The following is a 12,755-nucleotide window of genomic DNA, read 5'->3' on the forward strand; positions in this document are numbered from 1 at the left end:
TAATCTCTTATTATTTACCTATTTACCTTTATTCATTGTGTTCATGTATTCATTCTATTTATTTATTGTTATTTTTATCCAAGGAGAAGCCAAACTGAACTTCTCTCTCCCGTGTATAATGACAATAAAGATCATCATGGTAAGGAATTGTAATGCTTCACATGTTAACAGCAATAGTGGGATAGATGTTTCTGCTTGAATATGTTGTGACAGAGTTGAAAATCATTTCTTTACCACATATAAACTCATGATAGCAGATATCCAATGGTGTGTTTTAAAGATCAAAATTCATGCACAATAAAATTCAGTGCATGAATAGTACAGTAGTTGACATGCAAAGCAGCAAATACTATTATATTTTTATAGGATAGATGTTTGTGTACGTTACACGAGCAAACAAATCATTACATTTACATTCAGCTGTGTTAAAGACCTGTATTTGAAGCAATGTGCTTTGCTGTGATAAACTGTTCCCAGTTGATTAGTGTTACCAGTCCATTTGTTGTGATGGGGCTCTGCTGATGGTCTGAGCTGGAAAGCCTCGTGGTTTCACGGTCCCTCTGTCCTCCCTGTGCTTGCTCACCATTTTTCTATCTCTCTCCCTTTGCCTTATTGCTCTCTCTCCTTTCCTCTCGCTCCATCTGTGTATGTTAACCTCACCTTGTGTTTTAGCTCAGCTCACCTCTTCCTAATGGTCTTGTCTACTTAAGATGGTGGTTTGTCTTCAGTCTTTGCTGGGTCATTGAAATAAGTAGTCTGCTCGCTGTTTCTCATCTATTTTTCATGGTAGAAGTCGCTTATATTGTTTGTCCTTCTGTGCAGATTGCTCTGGAGGTGGGAGAGCTGGGACTTAAGATAAGATAAGATAAGATAGAACTTTATTAATCCCTCGGGTGGGTTCCTCTGGGAAATTCGATTTCCAAAAAAGCACAGCACCGACAGAAGTTACAGAGTTATACACACACACATATATATAAATACAGAGACAATATAAATAAAATATACGAAGGGGATAAATAGAATAAATAGGAATAAAAATAAAAATACAAGTGAATTGCACATTTCAAGTATTGAGTCTATTGCACCGTTGACTATTTACAAAAGTATTGCACAAAAGGTATTGCACAGTGAGGTGAAGAGGCACTACAGCTTAGTTGTTCCCTCCTTTGTCCTCCTGTTTCCCCTCCCTCTCCCCTCCAGAGAGGAGTTAAACAGTCTGATGGCGTGTGGGACAAAGGAGTTTTTAAAGATGAGAGAGACTCTGTGGAGAAAAGGATATGTGGAACTGACTGTCTGACAGGAACCTGGAACTTCATTAACAGAGACCGTGTGCTTGAACTGTTGTTTCCCTTGTCTGTAAATAAATAAACCCGTTAAGGTTTTTTTTTTTTTTTTGCCCTGAGTCCCACGTTTGAGTCCAATCTGAGTTTCCATGACACGTGGGCCAGTTTGGCTCCTGTCTAAAATTCAGGTCCAAGGAAATGCATATCTGCTTTTGTTCTCCTTCCTCCTTAGAGAATTCAGTGTGTCTGTCTTGCAAAGCACATGGTGGAGAGCTTGGAGAGGAGCTGTCAGGGTTTAGTGCTGTGAAAAGATATTTGCCCCCTTTCTGATTTCAGATTTTTTGCATATTTGTTAGGCATCTTTGTACTATTGTAGGATTTTTACCTTACAATATACGGTGCATGGAGGCAACTGTTGTTGTGATTTGTCACTATGTAAATAAAATTGAGTTGAATTGTCAGAGCAACATGTTTCAGAGCATTAATTAGTATATAATTTAATATTAGAAAATGATAACCTAAGTAAATGTAAAATGTAGTATTTAAAAGATGATTTTATTTTTTTAAGGGAAGAAATATGTAAACCTTCATAGCTCTGTGTGCAAAAGTAATTGCCCTTAAAAACTAATAACTGGTTGTGTCAACCATGGTGGAAAAATTGCAATTCAGTGTTTTTGTAACTGGCAATGAGTCTGTCACATTCCTGTGAAGGAATTTTGACTCACTCTTCTTTGTAGAATGTTTGAAACTGGAGAATTTACAGGTCATGCCAAAAATGTTCTTTTTTCTGTAACCATTCAGAGGTGCACTTGCTGGTTTTTTGGATCATTGTTGTGCTGCATAACTAGGTGTGCTTGAGTTTCAGGGCACAGATTAATGACTGGACATTCTCCTTCAGAATTTTTTTGACCGCAACACTACCACAACACTACCACCGCCATGTTTAACTGTGTGTTTGATGTTCTTTTTATTTGTTCTTTTTTTTATGAGTTACACTGGTAGCAATGGGAATCAACCTTTCAAAATCAAAATCAACCTTTGTCTTGGCAAATGTGAGACAACCTTTGTATGTTTTTTGGTTACTAGTGGTTATTTGGGGTCTTTTCAAGAGTGAAAGCTGTCTCCATTTTATGGGTGTGTTTGTGTCTGTTTTACATTGAACTGGTCAAGCTTAGAGGCCAGAAGCTTGTTCTGGTGGTTTGCACTTGTGAAATGTGGATAAACCATGGCTAGCATTATACAAGTGATTTGTCATTATAACAGATCAGTTTCCTCTTATTAACCATCTTCGCCACTGTGTCTGATGCAGAGAAAAACACCTGCATTTCTTTAGGTGTTGTTCTGGGTTCTTTGTTGACCTACTAAATGAGTTGTTAATATGTTCTTGAATTAATGTTAGTAGGTTGGCTACTCCTGGAGAGATTCACCGCTATTTCAAGTTTGTAATAATGACTCTCAGTTTGCTCACTAGAGTCCCAAAGCCATAAATTACTTTGTAACCCTTTCTAGACAGATAGACGCCATTGATTTTATTTCTCAGCCATTTCTTTAGTTTGCAGTATAATAGTGTTTCTTTTTGATCTGTTGTTTTCTTTTAACCTACTTCACTTTATCAGAGAGGTCCTGCTTAAGTTATTTCTTGTATGTAGCATCAGCATCACCTCTCTTTCATAGGAGTAGCAATAACAAATGAAGTGAAGGTGTTTTGACTGATCAGCTCAGTGAAGATATCTGGATTTTTATAGCTGAATGCATTCAGTATGAATGATTATAATATAAGTAATTTCAGGCAGGTATGTGTCATTAATACAGTTGGGTGAGCACTACCTTCACCAGAGGGCTGCAAAGTGATAGCCACCTGCTCTGGTCTACATATTCTTCAGTTGAGATGACAAATTAGCAGTCAGGCAGTAATGCAGTTCGGGAACATTGAAGTTTATTGAAAGTGGAGAACTGATTCTATTCCAGCTCATTACTATACACTGTGTAACTGGCCTTCTGGCAAAAATACAGCCTAGTTTTTGGAAATCACATGGTTTTGTTGAAGATTTGACATTGAGAAACACAGCCTCAGCTTAGCTTTGTTCTTCTCCAATTCTGGTTTCCATGAGTCTGTTTGTAGTAGATATTTGATTTTTTAATTCTGAGTAGTTATTATCTGACTGAAAACAACTAATGCTTAATTCAGCTTAATTGATTTCTGCCATTACTACTACTGCATTTTCTACAGGTCCAAATATGTTCTGTGAAAAAGGACTCAATGAAAGGAATCAGTGCCAGTGTACAACTAATCAAAGTCATACACTGGCACTGGGTGAGGTTAACACACACTGTTACGGCCGAGAGGGCCCGGCTGTGGGTGTGGACTCAAATGCAGACACAGAGGGAGGCAAACGGGCGTGAACACAGTGCTTTATTTACAAGTGTCTAGTGAAATTACACAACAGGAGACTATGAATGCTATGAATTATGAAATGCTATGAACTGTGAACTGTGAGGCCAAACTGTGAACATGAAACTGAGTGCTATGGCTAGGTGCTGGATTTCACGGATGGAAAAAAGGGGCAGCGGCTTGGATGGAGGTACGCAGTCACTATAATGAGAAGAGACAAGTAGTCAGTGGCAGTCCAGTGAATCACAGCTGCAGGATTAGGCTATGGAGGTTAGGGCTTACGCGTTGCAGGTTTAAAGTGTCATGCGAGGAAGGGGTGTCCAGGGGGTTCCGGGTGAGGAGTGTCCAGAGAGGATCCAGAATATGCGTGGAGTGAGGGACTTGGCAGGGAGGCAGGCAGGTGTAGTCCGATGGTGGAGAGGAAGAAACCAGATGACAGAACCAGCGTCCAGGCGGAGATGAGAGTAGTTCGGGAAACGTGACTGCCAGGTGGGTCCTATGACAAAGAAAAACACGGTGAGGGAAAAGCAGTAGTTGAGGGTTCTCACAAGGGGTTCGCAGCCTAGCACTGACATGGGTTAGCAAAAAATCTGGCAGAGGTCTGTTGTGAATGCTGGTCTTATATGCAGGTGACTTGATTGGAACCAGGTGTGGAAGCTGATTGGAGTCTCTGCCTGAAGGTAGAACCCAGCGGAGTGGAAAAACCCCGTGCTCACCCGGACCATGACACACACAGACACAAAAAAGACAAAAGAAAGGAGAGAGAGCAATAAGGCAAAGGGAGAGAGATAGAAAAATGGTGAGCAAGCACAGGGAGGACAGAGGGACCGTGAAACCACAAGGCTTTCCAGCTCAGGCCATCAGCAGAGCCCATCGCAACAAATGGACTGGTAACACTAATCAACTGGGAACAGTATATCACAGCATAATATAATATAATATAATATAATATAATATAATATAATATAATATAATATAATATAATATAATATAATACAGCAGTCCCCAATCCCCGGGCCTCGGAGAGTCGTTTGGTACCGGGCCGCGAGAGTTGAGGCTCAGGTGTGAAATGTATGGTTTTCAGGGTTTTTATCGGTTTTCAGCGTTATTTTGTTATCGTTTTTATCGTTAACTCGGTTTTCCTTGGTCTTTTCACGTGTGTTATGAATAAATCTTTTTTTCAGTACCGGTACTACTTTTATTTTGTTGTATTTATTTGCGACACCTTAAAGGCCGGTCCATGAAAATATTGTCGGGCATAAACGCAAAAAAGGTTGGGGACCGCTGATATAATAGATAGACAGATTATTTCAAAATAAAGTGTTAAAAAGAGAACACCCACAATCAGAAAATTTCCTCTGGACAAGAGGTTGGTAACAGTGGGGAGGAAAAACTTATTTTTAACAGGAAGAAACCTTAGAAAGACAAAGAGAGAGCATCGAGGTAGCACAAATGGTAAATGGTAAATGGCCTGTATTTATATAGCGCTTTACTCGTCCCTAAGGACCCCAAAGCGCTTTACACATCCAGTCATCCACCCATTCACACACACATTCACACACTGGCGATGGCAGCTACATTGTAGCCACAGCCACCCTGGGGCGCACTGACAGAGGCGAGGCTGCCGGACACTGGCGCCACCGGGCCCTCTGACCACCACCAGCTTCCTGTGTTCCTTTTGTGATTCACTCTTAGACCAAGTATTAGTTAGTATTCATGTTTCAGAAAAGGAAGTTTGGGCCAGAATATTTTTTCTGAGCTGAGAAATGAAGTGCCACTGAAGTGGCAAAAACAGCAGTAAAATTTCAAAATATATTTATAGACTGGTGCAAAAAGTATTTGGGCCTCTATACATAGATGTATATTCATATACTTGTAGCTGAAGAGAGCTGGTGTCTGATAGGCCTCGTCCACTACTTCAAGTCATGAAACTGGACCGTTTCACTGTGTGTGTGTGCTGTTAGGGCCTTCTGGAGCATTTTAAATAAACACTTTCATTAATGTTGTGGCTTGCACAGACTGTGTCAGAAAGGTTGTGCTTCAGTTTTAATGCCTATGTATAAGTAGTTAATATGTGTGTTGGTGCAGTGGCAATACAGTAGTCATATAGTTTATGAATGCAGCTTTCTAACCAAGTTTGAAAGAAGCAACTCATAAATTACCGTTATTCATCCATAATGTAAATCCAGGCTCCAAAAATGGTGGTTTACCCATGGTTTGCCAACGGTGGTAGCCAATCTGCCAAATAATCATTTTATTTCAACTAAATATCAACTATTTGTTGACATTATTATAAAACCACAAGTGAGTTAGTTTGATAGGTAAACATGTGGTTTGAAAACCTCTCACAGCATAGACACCTCATGTAGCGATCTCCTGAAGCATAATTTTTATGTTAAATGTTGGGAGGCATGAATTGGGGAGAAATTGGTCCAAAAGTCCTTTAGTTTCTGGTATCAGTGTTGCTTTCAGACTAGTTTTGTTTATGTTAGAAAGGTTGCAATACAGTAACTGGCTCGAGTTAGGTGTTAATTGTTGGACCATTTGCCTTACCACTAAAAAACTCCCAAGTGATTTGTACTAAAAGCTATTTACTTTATATAGTCACTGAAAGTTGTGTAGATTCACACACCATTAAAAGCTCTTGCATAATACTGTGGTCCTTGAGGAGAATAATTGCTGTCTTCCCATTCTAGCAACCGTATTCTTACCACAGAGTATACACTACTTAATTAGTGGTTGGAGAACTTCAATATTTTTCTCCAACTCAAGAAAATAAAAAAAATTTCAGGTACTCCTTTAGTTATCACAAAATATTTGAATGAATAATGATAATGATTTTAATTAATTAGACTATGAGAGGCACCTGTACTTAAAATAAAAAACTAAATCTAGTATTTCTGTTCCAAACTGAGTTGGTCTTGTAGGACAATAATCTTGTACACAAACTCCATCCAGCTAGAGTCTTTGGCAGGTTGGCACTTATTTAAGCTGTCATAGGATGAAAGGATACACCCAGAAAAATCATCAGTGCTAACAATAACTAATGCTAGGAAATATTCTTTTTGCTCTTCTTTTGGCTGCTGTCTTTAGGGATCTCCACTCCGGATCATCTGCCTCCATCTCACCCTGTCAAGAGCATCCTCTTCTGTCACACCAACTCTCTGCATGTCCTCCTTCACTACATCAATGAATCTTTTTGTGTTCTATATCTTTTCCTCCTCCTTGGCACTTCCATATTCAGTATCCTTTAGCCCATATCCTAATATATCCATTATCCCTTGTCTGCATATGTCCAAAACATCTCAATCTCTGCCTGGAAACTGCTGAACCTAATTTCCAACTTTTCCCAGGAGCCTCCTGGTTGACAGGTTTTTGATCTACTGCATACTTCAACCTACTTTTGCGCACTTTGTCATTCTTTGAAACATGAGCGATTGCTCTCTGCATGCAATATCTTTTAGTGTGGGTATCAAGGCATCCACACCTTCTTCTGTTTTTTTCCCCTTTTCTACTTGGTGCCAGTGCCAAAGCTTGAAACAGTTCCTTTACCTGTGGAAGGGGAAACTAAGATTCTTCTGTATGTGTGCAGCTGCTTAACTTTTGATGTTTCTGTTTTTTAAACCCCTTTTATTTGTGAGGCTTACCCTTTTTCAACACTGCCATTATAAATAGAATGTGTTTGTAACACATTGTTACACAAAGCCTGGCACAATCACACACACACCTCTTGATGCGCTTTATTTACAGTTTTAGGATCTGTAGCTGTGGTTCAGCTCCAGTTTTTACTGCAGCTCTGTTCCAGACCAGCTCACGTTCGGCTCTGGTCCCACACTGCTGCGCCAGGCCCCAACAGCTAATAGAAACTTGGAAGCTGTGGTTAGCATGATGACAATCACCAAAATCACCCGTCCACCCCCCTTACCTGCCGGACACTGGCGCCACCGGGCCCTCTGACCACCACCAGTAGGCAACGGGTGAAGTGTCTTGCCCAAGACTGTCCAAGACCGAGACTGTCTAAGCCGGGGCTCGAACCGGCAACCTTCCAGATTACAAGGCGAACTCCCAACTCTTGAGCCACGATCGCCCACAATGCAGCATATGCAGCATATGCAGCGTGCGGGGGCAGCACCCGGTCCATGAGGCGCTAGGGCTCCAAACAAGCCAAAATGAAGTATGACAAAGGTGTACAACCCCCACAGACTGGGAAAGGCCATTTTTTCCTTGGATTCTGCAAACAATGGAGTCTGCCAGTAGCCCTTGGTTAAACCCAGCGTTATGAAAAAATGAGTAGTACTGGAGCGAGGAGGGAATGGTGGAGTTTGGCACCTCTGGCCCAGACTCATCTCTTTCCTTCATCAGGGCAACCAGAGAAGAGTTTCAGTCTCTCTCCATTCTTTTAGGAGGTTGAGTGTGGCTCCTCCCCTGTCCGACCATACTTTCTCACAGTCAATGTCCCCCACTTGCCGTGTGACCACAAAGGATCGATGCAACTTGGAGAGTGATTTGATCGCAATTGTGTTCATCCTTGTGAATAAACGAATCATGGATTTGTCTCAGTCTAAGGGTGGTAGGTGCTGATCCAAACACATTTAATACTCAATAATCCGTACTTTTATTGTGCAAGACATGAACGATGTGTCCTGGTCAGTCAGCATCTCTTTTGGGATGCCAATTTGGAGGATGACTTAAAACTCCACCAAACTCATTGCAGAAATGGTGCACAGCGGCACAGGTATATCATGTTGCATAATCCACAAGAACTAATAGGAAGGGATAGCCACATGCACTTGGGTGAAATGGTCCAATGAGGTCGATGCCTATGAATTCAAACAGGACCTCCATTAATGGCAATGGGTTCAAAGGCGCACTCTGGGCAGGATGCACACCATCAGCACACATCCACCCAAATGTCTGGCCAATAAAGTCGGGCCATTATTTACTCCAGAATTTTTTCATATCCTACATCCCATAAACCCTGTCATGCATTATAATGAGCTGCTGGGAAAATCATTTCCTGGCGGCTATTAGGTACCAACAACTGGGTGTATTCCTCTTCCGTGCAAGTGTCACAACTCAATCAAAACAGCCTATCTTTAATCAATACAAAATGGGGTATGTCAGCACTGTATCAGGGTGCACCGTGTGATCATGAATTTTTATTACCTGCTCAAAGACTCAGCGTAGGGTGTCATCACGAGACTGCTCTAGTGGGAAATCTCCCACAGAGTGAAATAATGGAGCTGGCGAGGCCTCACGAGAAGGCCCTCCTGTCTCCTCCTCCTCAGAGTCACTAAAGGTTGTGAACTCATCCGCATTCATTCATTCACCGCAGCCTTAACTCTGTGCTTTGACTTTGTATTTAATTTGCAGCAAGCACACCCCTAACCTCCACCCACTCTGCCTCCAACAACCCCCCTGGCCGAACCCGGCTTTGCATGCAGTCTTTGGCCACCACAGCCTGATGTGTACCCCCTTGGCACCCTATCAGAATGCTGTACGTCTTTCCTGGGTGTTGGGCCTCTAATGACACGGAAGACTTGGTTGACTTGGTTGAGTTGGCACTCCCGGCAGAAGTGTAGCGACTGCAGGCACCACCAACACTCCTGCCCCGACGTTTGTGCTGGCCCCTGCAAGCTGGTTACAGTGCCAGTAGCTGCAGGGACCCGGGGAGAGACAGCAGAGTAAGGGCTCCATGAACTGCTGCCCCTCGCCACCGGTGGTAGCACAATGCCGCCATGTGAATTTATTTTAAAACACAGAAATTGACAATAACTACCTGTAAACCAAGCTTTACAAATTTCTTAGCAAAATATTACTTTCAAAGACATCACAAAAAATCTTTGTCCAACTTAAGCATCTTTGCTAGAATATTTGACGGAAGTCACAGATACTTTGTCTTTGTGAAACAATCCCCAGGTGTGAGTCTGTGTGTGTGTTTGTGCACACTTTCCTGACATCAGACCCAGCTTTCATCTGTCTGTGGTGAACAATAAGGCACTATCTCATTCACACACAAACACATTTATTTTCCATGCAGCCCTGAAAACAAGACAGAAGAACAAAGAGAATATCTAAAGCATATCCTCAAAATTAACAACTCAGTTCAATTCTTCATTCAAAAAAAAGATGCCAAACATCAAAAGTGTGTTGTTGTTTTTTTATTGAGGTAGCACTACGAAAACAAGAAGTCAGTGAAGTTGTTTACTATGCTCATATTTTTAATTAAGCGAGCCAGAGCTGCCTAGGATGGAAAATGTGCTCTATTCAGTGGAACGGATACTTCAGCCATGATGAATGAGCTGTCATCTTCAATTGTTGCTAAACCTCTGTCTCCTTGACACCCAGCAAATCCCACTGCAGCTAGTCTGTTTTACGGCTCCGCAAAGTCCCAAGGTCAAAGGTCATGTAGGTATGCTAATGTGGGTATGGGTCACATAAACACACAATCTTCAGTCTGTTCAAGCTGTGGCACAGAGAGCTGATTTTGCTATCACTGAAACCCACTATCAGGAGTGCACTAAATAAGAAAACCACTTTATGTTTGAATCAATATCAGATCACCACTGCTAGATTTAAAAGAACAAAGTTAAGGACAGATGCTGCTGCTGTAGATGTTTCTCAGACAGCAGGGTATTACTCTGGAGTTTCTGAGAATCCCTAGAAGGGAGTGGGATAAAGAGGCCCACAGAGGAGGGGTGTTTGATAGTACAGTGGTGTGACAGGTGATGTTACTGTGGCCCAATTCACACTCGCTACGCGGAGTAATCCTATTTCTGCTATAATGGACATGAAATGTGAATCTCTGCAGTGAAGATGACAGAAGAATCTTCACTCAGACACAATTGGGGAAAGCGTTGAAGTTGTTACCTGCAGTAACTACCCAAATCGCATCCATCCATACACTTCTGCTTATCCTTCTCACGGTTGGGTGTTGGAGCCTAGCCAGGAGCTAACGTTTTAACTCATTGTAGGGTATCTCCCTCTCTCTTGTGCTCACATTTATTAAAATTATCAGAGGGGACCAATGGGGGGTGGCCAGTGCACCACCCCTTGGTGATGCCCCTGATCCTGGCTGCCAAAGCACCACCACGTTCTACAGAGGGACTATCGAGAGCGTCCTGAGCAGCTGCATCACTGTCTGGTTTGGTAACTGCACCGTATCGGATCGCAATGCCCTACAACAGATAGTGAGAGCAGCTGAGAAGATCATTGGAGCTTCTCTTCCCTCCATCACAGACACTCATAGCACCTGCTCCATCTGCAAAGCTACCAGCATTGTGGAGGACCCCACGCACCCGGTACCTTCTGCAAAGAGGAACAGTTTTGTTCATGTCCAAGCATCCGGGCCCTCACTGCCAGACTGCGGAACAGTTTCTTCCCCCAAGCCGTCAGACTCCTGAACACTCAGCGACTAGAATGAGACCACACACGCATCCCTTCATACATGTTACTACCAAGCACTTATCTGCAGAATCACACACACACACACACACACACACACACACACACACACACACACACACACACACACACACACACACACACACACCTTCAGACAGCAAGTTCCTTTTTGCACAATACTCAGTATTTTGCACATTTCCATTGCACTGTCTCGTGTATGTATCATCCTGTTCTGTCTCGTGTTGCACGGTCTTGTCTTGTTTTTTTGCAACTTTTGCACTCGTGTCACTCTGTGCTGTACCACAGTACATGGTTGAAATGACAATACAAGCCACTTGACTTGACTTCACATAAAAACAGTGAAATATAGATAGATATAGATCATTTAAATGAAGAATGAGACACTGCTGGGTCATATGGCGTCTTTGAACATTTGAAATTTTTCCACAATTTGTAGAATTTTTTTTGCAGATTGATGAACCTCTGCTCATTACTTCTGAGAAGCTCTGCCTCAGTAAGATGCTCTTTTTAAACCCAGTCACAGTGCTGATCTGTAGCCAGTTAACCTAATCAGTTCCTGTTTCCTTACTTTGTAGTTTACTAAGTACTTTGCACTCTCAGTTTAAACATTTCATATGTTTTCTATTATTTGTTTTTAATCACATTTTATACAGCAGCCTAACTTTTCTTGAAACTGATGATGTCATTCAATTAGTTAAATTCTTATTTACAACTGTATGCTTGGTAGTGTTTTTTTTCTCCTATTGAACAACAATGACTTTTGTAAGTAAAATATAATAATCATAAATTTCTAAAAGATCCACGTTATTTGAAACCATAATTTCAATTTGATTATGTAGAACAAGAAAGGGAAAACCAGTGTTCAATCTGTCTCTGTTCCCAGTATACTGCATCTTGTCATTGCAGTGAGTGATTTCTAGTGCAGGTTTATTACAGCTATATTGCGTTTGATCAGTAAGGTTGTGAAACCTCATTGGTTTGGAGGTGTTCTTGTCATCGTCCTTATCTTTGTCTCGTGAAAAACACATTTACAAGCAGTGCCTGCAAAATACCAGCCTGAGCTCTCACATCACTCTTGCAGTGATCTTAGCAGTGCGACCTCTCTTTGAAGTGAAGCAGGAGTGCCAAATTTCATCCCTCTGTCCCATTTATCTGACTGACTGCTGACTGATTGAGGTCTCATTCTTATAAAAATGCTTCTGTAGCCCTTCCCACTCTTTTCTGTCCTTTGATATTTATCATTCTAACAGATCTGTGCTCTGAAGAGCAGCCATGGCTAGCAATCAGGAGAATTTCAGTTATTACAGCAAATGGAATGACACTCAAACCCATATTATTACGTTTGTTTAAAGAAGCAAAACATCCCATTTTGCTTAAATATCTTTGAGTTTATTTCTTTTTACTCGAGTATTAATTTTCTCAAAGAGTGATACAATTTTACAGCAAAATAAAGCGGCTCTTTATTTGGACTCGGTTGGAAAGAGACCTTGGAATTACAAGAAAGAGAAACCCTGTTGGAGGCGGATCATAGCACAGCCAGACCTGACCCATTTTAAAATACCAACACACTGAACCCAAAACAGAAAGCAGCATAATGCACTGTCATCATCAGTTAATGAGCAGACACAGTGGGCAAGTGATATAATGCTTGAGAG

At 41.6% G+C, this 12,755-nt stretch overlaps 1 long non-coding RNA gene across 1 annotated transcript; it reads right to left on the reverse strand.

The window, feature by feature from the left end:
- Window positions 1–3,678: 3,678 nt before the first annotated feature.
- Window positions 3,679–4,223, reverse strand: LOC146567973 (uncharacterized). The gene is made up of 2 exons (XR_014893503.1): window positions 3,958–4,223; window positions 3,679–3,876 (listed from the first exon to the last, which is right to left on the reverse strand). It is a non-coding gene; the product is annotated as an uncharacterized LOC146567973 (long non-coding RNA).
- Between the last annotated feature and the right edge of the window lie 8,532 nt (window positions 4,224–12,755).

This window comes from Mchenga conophoros, linkage group LG8 (assembly GCF_057382185.1).
Source record: "Mchenga conophoros isolate Kocher_MC1m ecotype Shallow Benthic linkage group LG8, M_conophoros_male_GT1.1, whole genome shotgun sequence".
In the NCBI taxonomy this organism is placed as follows: Eukaryota; Metazoa; Chordata; class Actinopteri; order Cichliformes; family Cichlidae; genus Mchenga; species Mchenga conophoros.